This window comes from Uranotaenia lowii, chromosome 1 (genome assembly GCF_029784155.1).
Source record: "Uranotaenia lowii strain MFRU-FL chromosome 1, ASM2978415v1, whole genome shotgun sequence".
Lineage (NCBI taxonomy): Eukaryota > Metazoa > Arthropoda > Insecta > Diptera > Culicidae > Uranotaenia > Uranotaenia lowii.
In genome coordinates this window covers 50,690,328-50,709,169 of record NC_073691.1, presented here as the reverse complement: position 1 = coordinate 50,709,169, position 18,842 = coordinate 50,690,328, and positions in this window count along the sequence as shown.

Below are 18,842 nucleotides of genomic sequence, written 5' to 3'. Positions count from 1 at the left end.
TTTGTCATTTTTGTCATTTTTGTCATTTTTGTCATTTTTGTCATTTTTGTCATTTTTGTCATTTTTGTCATTTTTGTCATTTTTGTCATTTTTGTCATTTTTGTCATTTTTGTCATTTTTGTCATTTTTGTCATTTTTGTCATTTTTGTCATTTTTGTCATTTTTGTCATTTTTGTCATTTTTGTCATTTTTGTCATTTTTGTCATTTTTGTCATTTTTGTCATTTTTGTCATTTTTGTCATTTTTGTCATTTTTGTCATTTTTGTCATTTTTGTCATTTTTGTCATTTTTGTCATTTTTGTCATTTTTGTCATTTTTGTCATTTTTGTCATTTTTGTCATTTTTGTCATTTTTGTCATTTTTGTCATTTTTGTCATTTTTGTCATTTTTGTCATTTTTGTCATTTTTGTCATTTTTGTCATTTTTGTCATTTTTGTCATTTTTGTCATTTTTGTCATTTTTGTCATTTTTGTCATTTTTGTCATTTTTGTCATTTTTGTCATTTTTGTCATTTTTGTCATTTTTGTCATTTTTGTCATTTTTGTCATTTTTGTCATTTTTGTCATTTTTGTCATTTTTGTCATTTTTGTCATTTTTGTCATTTTTGTCATTTTTGTCATTTTTGTCATTTTTGTCATTTTTGTCATTTTTGTCATTTTTGTCATTTTTGTCATTTTTGTCATTTTTGTCATTTTTGTCATTTTTGTCATTTTTGTCATTTTTGTCATTTTTGTCATTTTTGTCATTTTTGTCATTTTTGTCATTTTTGTCATTTTTGTCATTTTTGTCATTTTTGTCATTTTTGTCATTTTTGTCATTTTTGTCATTTTTGTCATTTTTGTCATTTTTGTCATTTTTGTCATTTTTGTCATTTTTGTCATTTTTGTCATTTTTGTCATTTTTGTCATTTTTGTCATTTTTGTCATTTTTGTCATTTTTGTCATTTTTGTCATTTTTGTCATTTTTGTCATTTTTGTCATTTTTGTCATTTTTGTCATTTTTGTCATTTCTGTAATTTTTTTCATTTTTGTCATTTTTGTCATTTTTGTCATTTTTGTCATTTTTGTCATTTTTGTCATTTTTGTCATTTTTGTCATTTTTGTCATTTTTGTCGTTTTTGTCATTTTTGTCATTTTTGTCATTTTTGTCATTTTTGTCATTTTTGTCATTTTTGTCATTTTTGTCATTTTTGTCATTTTTGTCATTTTTGTCATTTTTGTCATTTTTGTCATTTTTGTCATTTTTGTCATTTTTGTCATTTTTGTCATTTTTGTCATTTTTGTCATTTTTGTCATTTTTGTCATTTTTGTCATTTTTGTCATTTTTGTCATTTTTGTCATTTTTGTCATTTTTGTCATTTTTGTCATTTTTGTCATTTTTGTCATTTTTGTCATTTTTGTCATTTTTGTCATTTTTGTCATTTTTGTCATTTTTGTCATTTTTGTCATTTTTGTCATTTTTGTCATTTTTGTCATTTTTGTCATTTTTGTCATTTTTGTCATTTTTGTCATTTTTGTCATTTTTGTCATTTTTGTCATTTTTGTCATTTTTGTCATTTTTGTCATTTTTGTCATTTTTGTCATTTTTGTCATTTTTGTCATTTTTGTCATTTCTGTCATTTTTGTCATTTTTGTCATTTTTGTCATTTTTGTCATTTTTGTCATTTTTGTCATTTTTGTCATTTTTGTCATTTTTGTCATTTTTGTCATTTTTGTCATTTTTGTCATTTTTGTCATTTTTGTCATTTTTGTCATTTTTGTCATTTTTGTCATTTTTGTCATTTTTGTCATTTTTGTCATTTTTGTCATTTTTGTCATTTTTGTCATTTTTGTCATTTTTGTCATTTTTGTCATTTTTGTCATTTTTGTCATTTTTGTCATTTTTGTCATTTTTGTCATTTTTGTCATTTTTGTCATTTTTGTCATTTTTGTCATTTTTGTCATTTTTGTCATTTTTGTCATTTTTGTCATTTTTGTCATTTTTGTCATTTTTGTCATTTTTGTCATTTTTGTCATTTTTGTCATTTTTGTCATTTTTGTCATTTTTGTCATTTTTGTCATTTTTGTCATTTTTGTCATTTTTGTCATTTTTGTCATTTTTGTCATTTTTGTCATTTTTGTCATTTTTGTCATTTTTGTCATTTTTGTCATTTTTGTCATTTTTGTCATTTTTGTCATTTTTGTCATTTTTGTCATTTTTGTCATTTTTGTCATTTTTGTCATTTTTGTCATTTTTGTCATTTTTGTCATTTTTGTCATTTTTGTCATTTTTGTCATTTTTGTCATTTTTGTCATTTTTGTCATTTTTGTCATTTTTGTCATTTTTGTCATGGTTTTGAAAACTTGACCTCTAAGTCACTAGAAAAAGTTATATTTAAGAAGGTTTAAAAGCTCAATATTGCTTCCTGTTTTCTTAAAAAAAAATTCAGAAATTGATAGTCGATTCCGGAAAATTTCTATGAATCATGGTTAGTTTACATTATAATCATAAAGTTACCATTTGGTTTTGAAAAATGTGCATGTAAAAAAAAATATTGGCTTTGATATTATGAAAATGTTCATTCAGAGAATATATTTAGATGGTTTTTTTTCTCATTTAGTCTTACTAACCCAACTAAGCCTGTTTGATTTTTATGCAGTTTTTGTTTTTATTTTTATGAAGGCATGTGATATTTTAAAAATAATTGTAGAGTTCTTGTTTCATGGATTAAATTTTTGAAGTAGAATATTAAAATTCCATTTTATATCATTAAAATCATTTTTTTTTTTCTAAACTTGCAATAATTTTTTTTATTCCTTATCGTTATTTGTATAAAGTTTTGATTGAAGGTGGCCTCCATCAAAAACAAGTCACAGTTCACCCTTAGTTACATGCACATTTACCAAAGTTGCAAATTCCTGTGCTGCTACCCTTTGCTCTGCACGAGTTGCGACATTCGCCATCCTCACAAGAACTGGAACGCCTCACTCTTTTCTCGTCAGGGATGGCTTGATCTAAAAGAATTCAGAAAGGGACATTCGAAAAATTATAGATTTGAAAATGCAAATTATACTTACTGGGAGACCCTGATGGAAGATCTACAGCTTCATTGACTAATTTCAGTTCATCGATTGCTTTTGCTTCAGAAGTTTCCTCACAGAAGCAAAGTCCTGCCAAGGCACAGAAAACAACTACAAACAAGAACCGACTCATTATGGTTGAATCGAGAGTACGAGACAGATGCTGATGTTTCAAACGATTTCAAATGAATGACAGTCGTTTCAGTTCAAAATGTTTCCTTTAAATAGAAAGCCGTTGCGTTCTAGTTATGTGAAGGATGAGTATTCTGAGTCGAAGATTATTAATTTTATTCGATGTGTATTGTTTACATTTCAATCGATTGATAGATTCGAAGAATCACTCATTGTTCTAACTCTGTTCTAAGAAGCGATTGAAACCGCCTGATGTTATTATAATCGTGTGCGGAAATCACAATTGTATGGCGACCTTTAAAAATGGTTTAAACCTTTTGGTGCATTTCAGTAGAACAACGTAAATATTACACATTCCATAAGTTCATCGTTCGCAAATCATTACCTCACTCTAGCATGTGCTTTTAATTATTTACTTAAAGCAAGTTGTTTTTAACGAATGTGGTTGTTTTGAAAAGCGAACAAAAGCAGTCGCAAATGAGTGAATTCACGTAACAAAATTTGATTCATTGTGAATTTCATAAAGGGAATATGATCTGAAAGCCGTTTTGACCCTCCAGACGGCCGGATTTTTACAAATTGAACATAATTTGTTTTTTTTTTTATAAATTCGTTATTTTCAAATAAAGAACAAAAAGATTGACAGAAAAAAAATTGTCAATCTTTAAATGAAGACTGTGTTAAAGAATAGTACCTATTTTTAACGTATGATACCTCAATATTTTTTTCAAACCGATTAAAAAAATATATATTGAGGGATTATGCGTTTAAATTACTACTATTTCTCCCAATCTATGCACATTTAAAATTTCACAAAAATAATTGTTTGGTCAATCATTTTGTATTTTATTGGAAAATTATAAATTTACTTAAAAATCAATTCCTCAATATGTTGCTATTCAAGTGCCAATCAAAATAAGGAAAGGGTTAGTTTAAGATATTGAAAATTTATCATTGTATAAGTCGGAAAAACAAAATACCGTTTTATAAAGTGCACAAAAATTGTGAAGGCTCTAAAGAATGATTCAGCAAAACTTTATATTTTGTGACGTGATCCCAGACTACCATTTGGTGGGTATTTCGAATTTGCAACACAAATATTCGAGCAAACCCAGTATGTATATTAGACCGCTGCAAACTTTGTATGGAAATTTCAAATTCTTAAATTTTTACACCTCCCATAACTTTTTTTGGTTGTTTTTGATTCCAGGAATAGCAATAAAAATTCTGGACGCGATCCATCCAGTCCTGAATTAGCGCAACGAGTTTTAAGTTTGTATGGAAATTTGTATGGGAAAACAAATTTTTCATTCCAAAATCGACAGAAATGTTCTGAAAGTTCCAAAAAATACAACTTATGATGAAAAATGTTCCTTGATTTTTGCAGTATATTTCATGTGAACAAAGCACAAACCTATCTTGTTCCCCAGAAAAGTTATTCAATGTTTTATAAAATTTTTCCTTTCAAAATTCATTTTTTTTTAATTATATCATTTTTGACTGCTTGTTTGAAAGCTGTGTAACAGTAGGATGGAAATAAAAAATCTCAAAAAACTGCTTTGAATTTCGAGAGAATTTATTGACTTAGCCTTTGCAAAAAACATTTCATGCAATTATTAACAGCTCTAGCAAGCAAAGTCTGCCATTTTTGAGTACTTTTCATGGGATTCAGATTTTTTATTTTGAAATGGTTATAACTTTTGTTCATGAAATTCTTAGCTGCTTGTCATGTAAGCAAAAAATAAAGCTTAAGAATAGTCAAAACTAAAAACTAAAGATCGACTTCATTTCAAGCTTATTTGAATTTTCTGGATGATTTAATGTGCAAAAATTTCTTCTTCCATACAAATTTCCATACAAAATTGAAACGCATTGCGCTAACTCAAGTATCAACCAAATCATCTCAAATTTTACACTGATGCTTGGTGACCCAAAATGCATCGAAAACACATATGGGAGCAAAAAGTCATTTTTTGCAGCGGTCTAATGTATATACGTTGCATTTTGGAGGCCATTGTAGGAACATTAGCACACATATTCTTGATTTGGATTGTATTGTCGTAATAAAATCATGCAATGTATTTAAATACGATAACAAATATCCATGGACCGCACATTGTAGGTGTAGATATACAAAAATGAGTTTAAATATCTTTATAAATGATTTAATCTGTAAATTAAAATACGACTTTTGGTTGTCTGGTAATTCAGTACACTACCCTGTTCTGTTTAACTGAGTAAATTCACGTCACAACTTTAAAGAGGCATAACTTTGTTCGTTGTTGTTCAATCGAGAAGTTATGGACATCAAATTGTGGGAAATTATTTTCTTCACAACTTATTTGAAGACCAATATTGTATATTCACAGAGAGAACAGGAAATCGAACAGGTATATTCTGAAGTCAAAAGTGGTCAAATCTTGCGTGAATTCACGTAAAAAAGTAATCGGTCACAATAAAAACAACTTAAATTTTTTATGAACATGTTTTATTTATTTTGCACAGAATTTTTTTTTAAATATAACGTGTCATTGAAAACTGCAACCTTTAAAATAAATCAACCTGTTACTAACAAAACCTGTAATTTTAAATTGTTTTCCTTGAAAGTTAACGAAGATTAATTTATTATTACAGCAAAAGTTCTGTAAAAAAGTTGTACAAACTGAATGTCACGTAATCATGTTTTCGACCTGTAAAATTACGGTAAATGTCCTGCTTCTTTTTGTTACAGGAAATAATTTTTGCTGTGTAAACGAAATTCAATTTGCATCCGTTTGCTACATTTTTTTTTTCATTTTCAAGTAAATTGGTTGTGTTCTGTAATGATAACAGTTCAAAAAAGTCCGGAAAAGCGATTGGAATGTCACGGTGGAATGTGTCATAAGAGGTTATAAGAAATAAGCCCATGGTATCTATATAACGATATTCTAATGTATGATGTGAGATATTATTATGTAGATAATTTTTTTTTATTTTTTGTTGAAAAAAGTGGTTTTTAGAAAATCGCTGTCATTTCTCTAGATTTGCAAATCCTAACAAATTGTTTAATCTCAATCAATCACAAACAATTTCCTACACCCAATAAACAAGGTTTGAAAAAAAATTGCAAAATCGTATTGAAATGAATTAAGAACTTCAATAATTATTTTTCAACTTTGATGGACCATAACTTTTATGATACTAAAAATAACGACTTCAACCCTTTTTAGTTGTGTTATTCAAATTGAAATGTTATTTTTCCATTGAATCAATGACTGTTTGCTCATTTTTAAAAAAGTTGTGCATAAAAGGGTTATAATCGAAAAAAAGCACACATATAATTTAAACATGAAAAGTGAGTCTCCAACATTGTTCAACAAGATTCTGAAGTCTTTCTAGAAATTTTCTAAGTTTAGTCCCACAAACCATATTCCATTCCATCTTGCTTGAGGGTGGGATTATCGGCATAAGATTCTATGCCGGGCTGGCACAAACAAGTTTTCTTATCGCTGGCATTGTTCTTCCAGTGCAAACGCAACGCATATTTATGTCTAAAATGAACCTAACTAAATAATAATAAATCCCATCACAAGGAAAAGCAGGGTAGAAACAATCACCGAGCAAGGATATTGTCGAATGATGTACCGAGCGCTGTGTGAGTCTGTAAATCGGCATCACAAAAAAAAACAATTCTTCGTTTCCAACTCCTTGCAAAAACCACCGCCTAAGAAGTCCGGCAGTAAGCAACTGTGCCCCTATGTATGTAAACCGGCAAGAGAAAAAAGTTTCTTGTTTCACATTCCCATCTCATTCCCATCAAAGTCAAAGAAGGATAAAAATAACCACCAACTTAACAGCAAACGGCTAACACAGTGCGTTTTTTAGTAGGGCTTTGCAGAGAGACTATGACAATAAACTTTCGTTTTCTAACCGACTCAAATGGTGCACTGAGTAAGATATCCGACTGGCAAGTCGTAATAAGAATGTTGCGTTGGGTTCGATTCTCACTTTTTTTTTTTATTTTGGGATAAATCATCCAATAGGATGAAAATCCCAAAAAAAATGTTTTCTTTATTTCACTTGAATGTAGTGGTCATGCATCATTTTGATTATGATCTCTAGTCTTCATTTCAAAAGTGCTTTTCGAATCATACAGAGTACACTTAAAGCACATTTTTGGCATAGACTTAGAGTCGAGCGGCATTTCGATTTTGCAACCACCTCTTTTGGTGTAGCTTCAGTCGCAAAGAAGGTTTTTTTTTGCGAATTACCTGATGTTTTTTCGTAGAAATTTTTATTTGGTTTCATCGGTTATCTCAAACTTACTAATTTCCGTTGTTTCTGCCCAAAACGAAATCCCAAATAAACCTCAAACGACAACCAAACATAGGATCGCAATTCGACTCGTGATTGGGATGTTGATGTTATCAAGGCGAAGAGCAGAACGATAGTGAGTTGATTTCTGGATGATTACATTTATATAGTGGAACTGTGTCCCATCTACAAGTTGTTTGTGATTTTTTCTTCATTTTCCTTTAATTACTCTAATATAGTTGTGCTGTAAAAGGTTAATTCTGGTAAAACGAAGTCATTATAATATTTATTCATGCATAATGTTTTTAATAGACTCTTGAGATATACGAAATGATATTCCATTTTATTTTTCTGGTTTGTTTATGCCACTCAGTCAGACATATTAAAGATGAGTGTTAATAAAAAAAAACAAGCTGGTTTTACCCGGCCTTGCTTGGGTTTGCCAAAAATATCTATATATATAAAACAGGGAGAGAGACAGCCCATACAAAAATGTGCGAACACGCAAAACTCTTCACTGGATCATCCGATTTGCATGCAATTTTTTTTGTTGTGTTCGTCTTCACGCGAAGAATAACACAACGGAGAGATAATTTCGAAAATGTTTTTGTGGAATTTGAAAATTAATTTTTAGTTTTTATTCGTATCAAATAAAAGTCAGGGCACCCGATTTCATTTTTTTTTTTTTCATTGGAATCACCCAGAGTATGAAGGCGCCAAAAGCAATCAAGGCTTACTGATGTGCATCCATCTCTCTATAGGAAGTTTTGGCGCCAATTTTCATTGCAAGTGTACTTTTCACGTGGCACCAGTAAAATGGATACTTGGATGTAATTGTTCACCTTCCGTATGGGGTGAAAAAAAAGAACGCAATAAGCCGGCATGGAGTATACTTATTTTCGAAAATTGTCATTTTTTCTTCAACATCAAGGCAACTTTAACATGTTTTAAGCTAATTTACCCAAAGCTAGCCGGATTGCCCGGTTTTACCCGGACTTGACCGGGTAATTGATAAAACAAAATTTAAAGGGCCCGGTCAAGTCGTCCAGCCCGGTTGTCCGGATTTTGATAAAAAAAAACCTGAATTTTAAGGATTTAGTCATTTTATTTGCCAAATAAAAAAAATCTCTTATTAAGTTAATTTTTTTTTTAAATTTTGCGTACTAAAACGAAATTTGTTGAGCAATTTTTAACATAATAATCATGCACGGTTTCTGGATGCTTTAAATACGATTCAAAATTGTCGGATTCTTCTAAGGCATCTTCCAAAATTTCTGATGCGTTTCGAAGAAAAAAATTTAGTAAAGTGCTTTTCGTTTTATTTTTTTTTTTTGAGTATTTTCTGAATTTAGCCCAAATTTGCCTGGTATTGCCCGGATTTTTGATTGACAATTTTGAAATCGAATGCCCGGATATTGTTAGGTTTTAAGATAGAATAAATTTGCCTGACCAGGATACGCGCGGGAAAAATTCTGATCTCTTTTATTTACTCCGTTATTTTGTTTTGTTTATTTTCCGGTAAAATGAAAGACTGTCATATTATTCAAGAAAAATAATATTCTACGTATGACTGTGGAAGTTTTGACATATCCAAAACAACTGAACAGATAACAATGAAATATTCCATTACAGAATCTTCTGTTCATATTTATGGTATGACATCAAGAGAACGTATGTTTTTTAATTAATAGAAAAAGACGACCATAAATTGATTTACTTGGTTTTTGTAAACGTCAAGAATGTAATGAGTTAGTTCGAGAATAGAATGATATTAACTTTGTAATTCTATGTGAATTTCATCAGAAAACCAAGGAAATGTTTGATACTATTCACTTCTTCCTTTCATACTAAGGTGCTAAAAAACTAAACAAAATTAAGGATATAAATAGGGTTGACTTTGTAAAAATAAAATTCATAATTTGATCTAACACTCAGTATCAGAAATCAAGAACAGATAATAGGTTCAATAACATCTTCAAATACAAGAAGCTTGAAAATAAAAATTTTTGTCTCGACGAAAATATGATTCAAGATCCAAAATAGAGATAATGAAATCTGAATTAGATTTGCAATGACTTTTTTGAATTTCATTTCTGATTTTGAATTCAAGATCTCAAAGTAAAAATAGATTTCATAACCGTTTGATTTGAAATTGCTGTGGATAAAAATTCCATGTACATACACATATATTGAATGTTCTAATTTTCTTTGTTCAGTGCTTAAGCATCCATTTCTCGATAAATATGATAAAGTTAAAGTCGATATAAAAAAGATGATTTCAAAAATTAAGAGGAGATTATCTAATATTGAGAACATATCAAATGCATGAAAGATAACGAAAAACAGAATGGTATATGAAAATTTGTTGATATTTATATATTTGCAGCATAAAAAAAAATCGCGAAATTTCATACCATGAAAAGTGTTGTGCCATTTCTACAAGTTTGGTACCTATACGATAAAGAAAATTTCAAACATGGTTTTGGCGAAAAAGGAAAGACAGTTGATCAAAACTGCTTAAAATGACGACACATTTCAACAAAACACTTTTTGGCACTTATCTTAGGGTTAATAGAAATTGAACATATCGGTATCAAGGATCCTCTGTAAATGAAAAAAAAAATGTAAAATGGAAGAAAATAGATTTTTAACTTTATGCCAGAAGATATTCGCTTTCCAGTTTTGTTGGAAGTCAATCTTCTTTGAAGATTTTTGCCCCTGGAGGTAGGCACAACCATAATATGACAAAAGTATTACGAAAATAGTCAAAAAACTGCGTCGATTCACTCCGTTTGAAGGTAACAATCCAGTTTCATGAGCGTAAATAATTATTTACCTATTTTCTGCTTATTTACATGTTCATTATTTTTGCGAAATTCAAAGGCTTAACGAAGTTTGCCGGGTCAGCTAGTAAATATATAAAATATATTCATCATTATAGGAATTTCGGCCCATGTTTGACCATGTAATTTTCTTTAGTCTTTTCAATGCTTTCATTGAGATTATTCACTATATTGATCGTTTTCATACTATAGAAAAACTTATAGCTAAGAGGTTTTAATAAAAAGACATTCAAAACAATTTCCTTTTAATGCTTAATCACATTTTTTTCACCTTTTAGGAAGCTTGTATAAATTTCAATGGTTTTCAATGGTAATTCAATGGTATAGGTATTCAAGTTTTATTTAACGGGTGTTAAATAAAAAATGAGAATGTTTTCAATACCTTCCAGTAACTCAAATAAAGAGCGTAAAATTTTCTTTCTCCAAGAAAATTGCTCTTTGGGCTCCCTAGAAACAGTAGGCGTGTTTGGTTTTGCTAGTTTGAATTTAGTCAAAGCAAAGATGGCGTCGAACAGCACGTGCTCCGCGAATGCATTGTACGGTTCTAACGGGTGTTAAATAAAAAATGAGAATTTTTTCAATCACATATAAAAAAATTGTTATTTTTTTTCATCGATTTCAGTATTTTTATTAATAACATAATGTATTTTCTTCAAAAAAAAAAAAAAAAAATGTCAGTGAATGTTTGATTAAGGGCCGTGGTCTGATGTTCGATGCAACTTTGTCGCGATGCTCTCACAAGAACGATGTACGGCACTTACGTCCATTTTCCGGATAAAATTCAGAATTCTTGTAGTCAGTTGCTTCGTGTCCTTGGCCCTCCAATTGTTTTTATACAATAGGGCACTGAGTGAGCCAAAGAAATCCTCTATTTGGGGCGGCACTGGGGCAAGTTTGTTGGGTTACGATCTTTCGACACGAGCGGTATCTTTTTCTCCTCAAGGTACGCCAGCCAGCCAAAACGAATGACGTCCCGCGGTGTTTTTTGATCATCCACCGACACTGTGATTTAACCGTCTCAATCTGCTCCTCCGTGTACTCCGGCGACCTCGTCCTCTTCCTGCAGACGATTCCTTCCATCTTGAGGGTACGATGGATCAATACGTGGGAGCAGCCATATTTCCGACCGGCGTTACGCAGGCTGGTTGCGTCCTTGATGTCAAACAGCTTCTTTAACGATGTCTTCCTCTGCTTCGTCATTATAGTTACCGGACGACCACTTCCAACCTTCCGCTCTACGTTCAGGGAACCCAGAATACGATACACCGTACTGACAGGTACATTTTCTTCCTTAAAATGTGCCACCTTGAACCTTTTCCCTTGCTGGAAATGCGTTTCATAACTATTATGTGCTATTCTCGAATTTTAACGTGTTAATTACAGATCTTCCAGGGCAAATCATTCCTTGCGAAACGTTTCTGTGCTAACGACGACGCAGTGGTAATTTAAAAAGCTTTCAGCAGAATGCCTTGTTCGATGAAGGATTTGTAAATTCGTCTGTGACGAAAAACGATTGGGTGCACATTCCTTTCCAAAATAAATCATCAGTGTTTTTGAAACAATATTCCCGCATTTCTAAGTTTGGAATGTGATGTGTGTTAACCTGACAAATAGTTTTACCAAAACACCTTTTCCGCGGCAAGCAAGTGAAAAATGAATGTAAATGCGTGATTCATTCGTCAAAAGGGGCCCCATCTATCAGATGACAGCGAGATAAATATCTAGCATTGTAAGTGAAAAACTCCACTCCAGAATGCACTCTGCTCAAAGAACGCGATTCCGACTCATCGATAACCCTGTTCGTCCCTTTCGAGTGCAACGACAAACACCTTTTCAAGAGTTTTCAAGAATGACCTGAATCCGAACCCCAAATCCGTCGCTCACTTCATTAGCAGACACCATTCAATGGCACAGACAAAGATTTTTCGGTTGATCCCGCCTGGCACCCAAAGGGATTCTTGAAAAGTGTAACAGACGCCTTAGCCCAGAGCGCTCAATGATGGGTTTCATACCTTCAGTCGCTTTTCAACTTCTCCCGAAAGGAATGAGTCATACCGTCCCGGGACCTCCTGGAGAGATTTTGTTCTTCATTCGATACCTGCACGTCGGAAGATGTTGTTCAACTATACTATATAAACATAGGTACCAAACCACAGAGCCATGTGGCTCCGACTTCCAAACGACGAACGAAGTCGTTACCATCAATCCATCGAAGTTTTCGAGAAACAAACTGGCTTACAGTCGAAACAAGGGCTAGGAGAAAAATAACAGCACCGATGAAGAAAGTGTTCGCCCGCATCCCAGTGCTCCCGCTAATGATTAATAGGGGAATTATTTAAATTGAAATATAATAGCACAAATCTAAACAAGCGGTAAGCAAGTTGTTTTCAATCATCGTCGTCGTCATCTTCAGCCAGACTTCAAAGAAAGCTGAAGCTGCGTTTGATTTAAGGTTTTTACCTTTCTTTTTGGAAAGCATCGACAATTTCAACTTGAATTCCTTAAAAAAAGTTTTTGTGTTAGTTTCATGACTGGAAGAAAAGAGGAATTCTTCTAGTCATAAAACTAACCTTCTGTGAATTTTTCATCGAAAAAAAAATTGGCTGTTAGAGGGTTAATAAAAAGAATTAAGGTGTTTTTTGTTGTTTCTGAAATCGCAAAGAAAGAGGTTAGGAAGCACTTCGATGGCTCCTCGCTTAAAACTTCTAGGATTTTTTGTGGAACGTTCATTCGTGAGAGCTGTGTGCAAATCAAACTCCTGAAAATGTTAAAATAGTACTCAGGAGCGTACTAAGAAATCGGTTTAAAAAAATTCAAACCTATATGATTCATTTGCTTTTAATGAAAAAAATGTTATTTTCTAGTAAATCAAAAAAATTATCGAAAAAAACTAACCCATCAAAGTTAGAACAAAACCATTGTACATTTTTCGCCAGGTGTTTACGTACATCAGGTGAAGATGCAACCCTTAAGCCATCCCGTTATAATGCACCCATCATTAAACCGCAAGTCATTCACTAGAGACACAGCAGCAGCTGATGACTCATTGATATGCATAATCACCCCTGCATTTTGTGCAGTTTAGCTGGGCTAAGTTTGTTCCTGTGCATTCGTCGTTGGAACCCTCAAACGAGACGAAGATGACGTAGAAAGAACAAGCAGCTGCATTCAAAGTAGCGGAAACTAGCAAAAACATTCGTTGATAAGCAAAGCAGTCGAAACTAGTTTGATTCCAAACAAGTGCAAATATGAAAGTAAATTAGATTTGCTATAGAGCTTTCCACTTCAAAAATCAACTGACAAAATTGTCTATTGTGTCATTTTTGTCATTTTTGGCATTTTCATCATTTTTGACATTTTTGTAATTTTTGTCGTTTTTTGTCATTTTTGTCTTTTTTGTCATTTTTGTCATTTTTGTCATTTTTGTCATTTTTGTCATTTTTGTCATTTTTGTCATTTTTGTCATTTTTGTCATTTTTGTCATTTTTGTCATTTTTGTCATTTTTGTCATGTTTGTCATTTTTGTCATTTTTGTCATTTTTGTCATTTTTGTCATTTTTGTCATTTTTGTCATTTTTGTCATTTTTGTCATTTTTGTCATTTTTGTCATTTTTGTCATTTTTGTCATTTTTGTCATTTTTGTCATTTTTGTCATTTTTGTCATTTTTGTCATTTTTGTCATTTTTGTCATTTTTGTCATTTTTGTCATTTTTGTCATTTTTGTCATTTTTGTCATTTTTGTCATTTTTGTCATTTTTGTCATTTTTGTCATTTTTGTCATTTTTGTCATTTTTGTCATTTTTGTCATTTTTGTCATTTTTGTCATTTTTGTCATTTTTGTCATTTTTGTCATTTTTGTCATTTTTGTCATTTTTGTCATTTTTGTCATTTTTGTCATTTTTGTCATTTTTGTCATTTTTGTCATTTTTGTCATTTTTGTCATTTTTGTCATTTTTGTCATTTTTGTCATTTTTGTCATTTTTGTCATTTTTGTCATTTTTGTCATTTTTGTCATTTTTGTCATTTTTGTCATTTTTGTCATTTTTGTCATTTTTGTCATTTTTGTCATTTTTGTCATTTTTGTCATTTTTGTCATTTTTGTCATTTTTGTCATTTTTGTCATTTTTGTCATTTTTGTCATTTTTGTCATTTTTGTCATTTTTGTCATTTTTGTCATTTTTGTCATTTTTGTCATTTTTGTCATTTTTGTCATTTTTGTCATTTTTGTCATTTTTGTCATTTTTGTCATTTTTGTCATTTTTGTCATTTTTGTCATTTTTGTCATTTTTGTCATTTTTGTCATTTTTGTTATTTTTGTTATTTTTGTCTTTTTTGTCATTGTTGTCATTTTTGTCATTTTTGTCATTTTTGTCATTTTTGTCATTTTTGTCATTTTTGTCATTTTTGTCATTTTTGTCATTTTTGTCATTTTTGTCATTTTTGTCATTTTTGTCATTTTTGTCATTTTTGTCATTTTTGTCATTTTTGTCATTTTTGTCATTTTTGTCATTTTTGTCATTTTTGTCATTTTTGTCATTTTTGTCATTTTTGTCATTTTTGTCATTTTTGTCATTTTTGTCATTTTTGTCATTTTTGTCATTTTTGTCATTTTTGTCATTTTTGTCATTTTTGTCATTTTTGTCATTTTTGTCATTTTTGTCATTTTTGTCATTTTTGTCATTTTTGTCATTTTTGACATTTTTGACATTTTTGTCATTTTTGTCATTTTTGTCATTTTTGTCATTTTTGTCATTTTTGTCATTTTTGTCATTTTTGTCATTTTTGTCATTTTTGTCATTTTTGTCATTTTTGTCATTTTTGTCATTTTTGTCATTTTTGTCATTTTTGTCATTTTTGTCTTTTTTGTCATTTTTGTCATTTTTGTCATTTTGGTCATTTTTGTCATTTTTGACATTTTTGTCATTTTTGTCATTTTTGTCATTCTTGTCATTTTTGTCATTTTTGTCATTTTTGTCATTTTTGTCATTTTTGTCATTTTTGTCATTTTTGTCATTTTTGTCATTTTTGTCATTTTTGTCATTTTTGTCATTTTTGTCATTTTTGTCATTTTTGTCATTTTTGTCATTTTTGTCATTTTTGTCATTTTTGTCATTTTTGTCATTTTTGTCATTTTTGTCATTTTTGTCATTTTTGTCATTTTTGTCATTTTTGTCATTTTTGTCATTTTTGTCATTTTTGTCATTTTTGTCATTTTTGTCATTTTTGTCATTTTTGTCATTTTTGTCATTTTTGTCATTTTTGTCATTTTTGTCATTTTTGTCATTTTTGTCATTTTTGTCATTTTTGTCATTTTTGTCATTTTTGTCATTTTTGTCATTTTTGTCATTTTTGTCATTTTTGTCATTTTTGTCATTTTTGTCATTTTTGTCATTTTTGTCATTTTTGTCATTTTTGTCATTTTTGTCATTTTTGTCATTTTTGTCATTTTTGTCATTTTTGTCATTTTTGTCATTTTTGTCATTTTTGTCATTTTTGGCATTTTTGGCATTTTTGGCATTTTTGTCATTTTCGTCATTTTTGTCACATTTGTCATTTTTGTCATTTTTGTCATTTTGGCCATTTTTGTCATTTTTGTCATTTTTGTTATTTTTGTCATTTTTGTCATTTTTGTCATTTTTGTAATTTTTTAATTTTTGTTATTTTTGTCATTTTTGTCATTTTTGTCATTTTTGTCATTTTTGTCATTTTTGTCATTTTTGTCATTTTTGTCATTTTTGTCATTTTTGTCATTTTTGTCATTTTTGTCATTTTTGTCATTTTTGTCATTTTTGTCATTTTTGTCATTTTTGTCATTTTTGTCATTTTTGTCATTTTTGTCATTTTTGTCATTTTTGTTATTTTTGTCATTTTTGTCATTTTTGTCATTTTTGTCATTTTTGTCATTTTTGTCATTTTTGTCATTTTTGTCATTTTTGTCATTTTTGTCATTTTTGTCATTTTTGTCTTTTTTGTCTTTTTTGTCTTTTTTGTCATTTTTGTCATTTTTGTCATTTTTGTCATTTTTGTCATTTTTGTCATTTTTGTCATTTTTGTCATTTTTGTCATTTTTGTCATTTTTGTCATTTTTGTCATTTTTGTCATTTTTGTCATTTTTGTCATTTTTGTCATTTTTGTCATTTTTGTCATTTTTGTCATTTTTGTCATTTTTGTCATTTTTGTCATTTTTGTCATTTTTGTCATTTTTGTCATTTTTGTCATTTTTGTCATTTTTGTCATTTTTGTCATTTTTGTCATTTTTGTCATTTTTGTCATTTTTATCATTTTTGTCATTTTTGTCATTTTTGTCATTTTTGTCATTTTTGTCATTTTTGTCATTTTTGTCATTTTTGTCATTTTTGTCATTTTTGTCATTTTTGTCATTTTTGTAATTTTTGTAATTTTTGTCATTTTTGTCATTTTTGTCATTTTTGTCATTTTTGTCATTTTTGTCAGTTTTGTCATTTTTATCATTTTTGTCATTTTTGTCATTTTTGTCATTTTTGTCATTTTTGTCATTTTTGTAATTTTTGTAATTTTTGTCATTTTTGTCATTTTTGTCATTTTTGTCATTTTTGTCATTTTTGTCATTTTTGTCATTTTTGTCATTTTTGTCATTTTTGTCATTTTTGTCATTTTTGTCATTTTTGTCATTTTTGTCATTTTTGTCATTTTTGTCATTTTTGTCATTTTTGTCATTTTTGTCATTTTTGTCATTTTTGTCATTTTTGTCATTTTTGTCATTTTTGTCATTTTTGTAATTTTTGTCATTTTTGTCATTTTTGTCATTTTTGTCATTTTTGTCATTTTTGTCATTTTTGTCATTTTTGTCATTTTTGTCATTTTTGTCATTTTTGTCATTTTTGTCATTTTTGTCATTTTTGTCATTTTTGTCATTTTTGTCATTTTTGTCATTTTTGTCATTTTTGTCATTTTTGTCATTTTTGTCATTTTTGTCATTTTTGTCATTTTTGTCATTTTTGTCATTTTTGTCATTTTTGTCATTTTTGTCATTTTTGTCATTTTTGTCATTTTTGTCATTTTTGTCATTTTTGTCATTTTTGTCATTTTTGTCATTTTTGTCATTTTTGTCATTTTTGTCATTTTTGTCATTTTTGTCATTTTTGTCATTTTTGTCGTTTTTGTCATTTTTGTCATTTTTGTCATTTTTGTCATTTTTGTCATTTTTGTCATTTTTGTCATTTTTGTCATTTTTGTCATTTTTGTCATTTTTGTTATTTTTGTCATTTTTGTCATTTTTGTCATTTTGGTCATTTTTGTCATTTTTGTCATTTTTGTCATTTTTGTCATTTTTGTCATTTTTGTCATTTTTGTCATTTTTGTCATTTTTGTCATTTTTGTCATTTTTGTCATTTTTGTCATTTTTGTCATTTTTGTCATTTTTGTCATTTTTGTCATTTTTGTCATTTTTGTCATTTTTGTCATTTTTGTCATTTTTGTCATTTTTGTCATTTTTGTCATTTTTGTCATTTTTGTCATTTTTGTCATTTTTGTCATTTTGTCATTTTTGTCATTTTTGTCATTTTTGTCATTTTTGTCATTTTTGTCATTTTTGTCATTTTTGTCATTTTTGTCATTTTTGTCATTTTTGTCATTTTTGTCATTTTTGTCATTTTTGTCATTTTTGTCATTTTTGTTATTTTTGTCATTTTTGTCATTTTTGTCATTTTTGTCATTTTTGTCATTTTTGTCATTTTTGTCATTTTTGTCATTTTTGTCATTTTTGTCATTTTTGTCATTTTTGTCATTTTTGTCATTTTTGTCATTTTTGTCATTTTTGTCATTTTTGTCATTTTTGTCATTTTTGTCATTTTTGTCATTTTTGTCATTTTTGTCATTTTTGTCATTTTTGTCATTTTTGTCATTTTTGTCATTTTTGTCATTTTTGTCATTTTTGTCATTTTTGTCATTTTTGTCATTTTTGTCATTTTTGTCATTTTTGTCATTTTTGTCATTTTTGTCATTTTTGTCATTTTTGTCATTTTTGTCATTTTTGTCATTTTTGTCATTTTTGTCATTTTTGTCATTTTTGTAATTTTTGTAATTTTTGTCATTTTTGTCATTTTTGTCATTTATGTCAAATTGTCAAATTTGTCAAAATTGACAAAATTGTCAAAATTGTCAAAATTGTCAAAATTGTCAAAATTGTCAAAATTGTCAAAATTGTCAAAATTGTCAAAATTGTCAAAATTGTCAAAATTGTCAAAATTGTCAAAATTGTCAAAATTGTCAAAATTGTCAAAATTGTCAAAATTGTCAAAATTGCCAAAATTGTCAAAATTGTCAAAATTGTCAAAATTGTCAAAATTGTCAAAATTGTCAAAATTGTCAAAATTGTCAAAATTGTCAAAATTGTCAAAATTGTCAAAATTGTCAAAATTGTCAAAATTGTCAAAATTGTCAAAATTGTCAAAATTGTCAAAATTGTCAAAATTGTCAAAATTGTCAAAATTGTCAAAATTGTCAAAATTGTCAAAATTGTCAAAATTGTCAAAAT